Source organism: Phoca vitulina, unplaced genomic scaffold, assembly GCF_004348235.1.
Source record: "Phoca vitulina isolate PV1807 unplaced genomic scaffold, GSC_HSeal_1.0 scaffold168, whole genome shotgun sequence".
NCBI classification, from domain to species: Eukaryota; Metazoa; Chordata; class Mammalia; order Carnivora; family Phocidae; genus Phoca; species Phoca vitulina.
Window position 1 is genome coordinate 22,690 of NW_022589871.1, and position 2,629 is coordinate 25,318.

General features: G+C 37.6%; 1 pseudogene; it reads left to right on the plus strand.

Annotated features, from left to right (window-relative positions):
• Positions 1–969: 969 nt before the first annotated feature.
• On the plus strand, positions 970–1,535 carry LOC116628996 (annotated as a pseudogene).
• Positions 1,536–2,629: the final 1,094 nt, after the last annotated feature.

The window sequence follows — 2,629 nt, forward strand, 5'->3', positions numbered from 1 at the left end:
GAAAGAGAAAGAGAGAGGGAAAGAGAGAGGACTCAAATACTCAAAATCAGAAACAAAAGAGAAGAAATAACCAACATCACAGAAATACAAAGGATTGTAAGGGAATTTTTTGAAAAGTTATATGCCAACAAACTAGACAACCTAGAAGAAATGGATAAATTCCTAGAAACATATAACCTACCAAACCTGAAAAAGGAATAAATAGAAAATTTGAACAGACCAGTTGTCAACAATGAAATTGAATCAGTAATCAAAAAACTCCCAACAAACAAAAGCCAGGACCAGATGACTTCACAGGTGAATTCTATCAAACATTTAAAGAAAAGTTAATACTTATTCTTCTCAAACTTTTTTGAAAAAGTAAAAAGTTTTTTGAAGAAGTAAAAGTTTTACTCTTTGCAGATGACATGATACAATGTGTGGAAACCCTAAAGACTCCACCAAAAAAACTACTAGAACTGATAAGTGAATTCAGTATGATTGCAGGATACAAAATGAATGTACAGAAATTCATTGCATTTCTATATACTAATAATAAAGCAGCAGAAAGTGAATTGAGAAAACAATCCCATATACAATTGCACTAAAAATAATAAAATACCTAGGAATAAACCTAATCAAAGAAGTGAAAGAACTTTACTCTGAAAATTATAAAACCCTGATGAAAGAAATTGAAGATGACACCAAGAAATAGAAAGACATTCCATGCTCATGGATTGGAAGAGCAAATATTGTTAAAATGTCTCTACTACCCAGTGCAATCTACAGATTTAATGGAATCCCTATCAAAATACCAACAGCATTTTTTTTTCACAGAGCTAGAAAAAACAATCCTAAAATTGTGTGAAACCACAAAATCCCCAAATAGCCAAAGCAATCTTGAAAAAGAAAAACAAAACTAGAGCTATCACAATTCCAGACTTTAGTTATATTACAAGGCTGTGGTAATCAAAACAATATGGTTCTTTAATGGGGGGCAATGAGAGTGGAGAGTGTGCCATAAGGGCCTTGGGCACACTGTGAGAGTACATGGTGGTGGGGTACTGTCTGCCAACCCCAAATGCCATAATCCACCCCTCTATCACAGGCAAATCTTTGCACCTAATCATGATGTCACCAAGTCCTGCTTCTGGTACTTTATGTCTCAGTTGAAGAAGATGAGAAGATGAAAAAGTCTTCAGGGGAAATTGTCTGTGGACAGGTGTTTGAGAAATCCCCCCTGCAGGTAAAGAACTTTGGTATCTGGCTGTGCTATGACTCCCAGAGTGGCACCCACAACATGTGCTGGGAGTACCAGGACCTGACCACTACACATGCTGTCACCCAGTGTTACTGAGACACGGGTGCCCAGCACTGTGCATGGGCCCACTCGATCCAGATCATGAAGGTGGATGAGATTGCAGCCAGCAAGTGCTGCTAACTGGCAGTCAAGCAGTTCCATGACTCCCAGATCAAGGTCCCACTGCCCCCACCGAGTCCTATGTCACCAGTACAAGCCATGCTTCACCACCAAGAGGCCCAACACTATATTTTAGATGCAGAGCCTCCCTGTCCCCAGGTCTGCCCAAATAAACTCCTTGGGAAAACAAAACAAAACAAAAACCAGTATGGTACTGGCACAAAAATAGACACAGATCAATAGAACAGAATAGAAAGCCTAGAAATAAACCCACAGTTATATGGTGAATTAATCTTTGCCAAAGAAGGCAAGAATATGCAATGGGGAAAAGAGAGTCTTTTCAATAAATGGTGCAGGGGAAACTGGACAGCTACATGCAAAAGAATAAAACTGGACCACTTTCTTCAGTCATACACAAAAATAAACTCAAAATAGGTTAAGAAATTAAATATTAGACCTGAGACCATAAAAAAAAATCTTGAAAAAGAGCACAGGCAGCAGTTATTTCTCTGACATTGACCATAACAATATCTTCTAAATATGTCTCCTGATGAAAGGGAAACAAAAACAAAAATAAACTATTGGGACTACATCAAAATAAAAAGCTTCTGCACCACAAAGGAAATAACCAACAAAACTAAAAGGCAATCTACAGAATGGGAGAAAATATTCACAAATGACATATCTGATAAAGGGTTAGTGTCCAAAATATAAAAAGAACTTCTACAACTCAACACCAAAAAAACTCCAAATAATACATTAAAAAATGGGCAGAAGATGTGAATAGACATTTCTCCAAAGAAAGCATACAGATGGCCAACAGACACATGAAAAGAAGCTCAATATCACTCATCAGCAGGGAAATGCAAATCAAAACCACAATGAGATATCAGAATGTCAGAATGGCTAAAATTAACAACAGAGGAATGGCTAAAATTAACAGCAGAGGAAACAACAGGTTTTGGCAAGGATGCAGAGAAAGGGGAACCCTCTTACTCTGTTGCTGGGAATGCAAACTGGTGCAGCCACTGTGGCAAATAGTATGGAGGTTCCTCAAAAAATTCAAAACAGAACTACCCTATGATCCAGTAACCACACTGCCAGGTGTATGTATACTCAAAGACTACAAAAACACTAATCCAAAAAATGTATGCACCCATATGTTTATTGTAGCATTATTTACAGTAGCCAAATTATGGAAGCTGCCTGTGTCCACTAACAGATTAATGG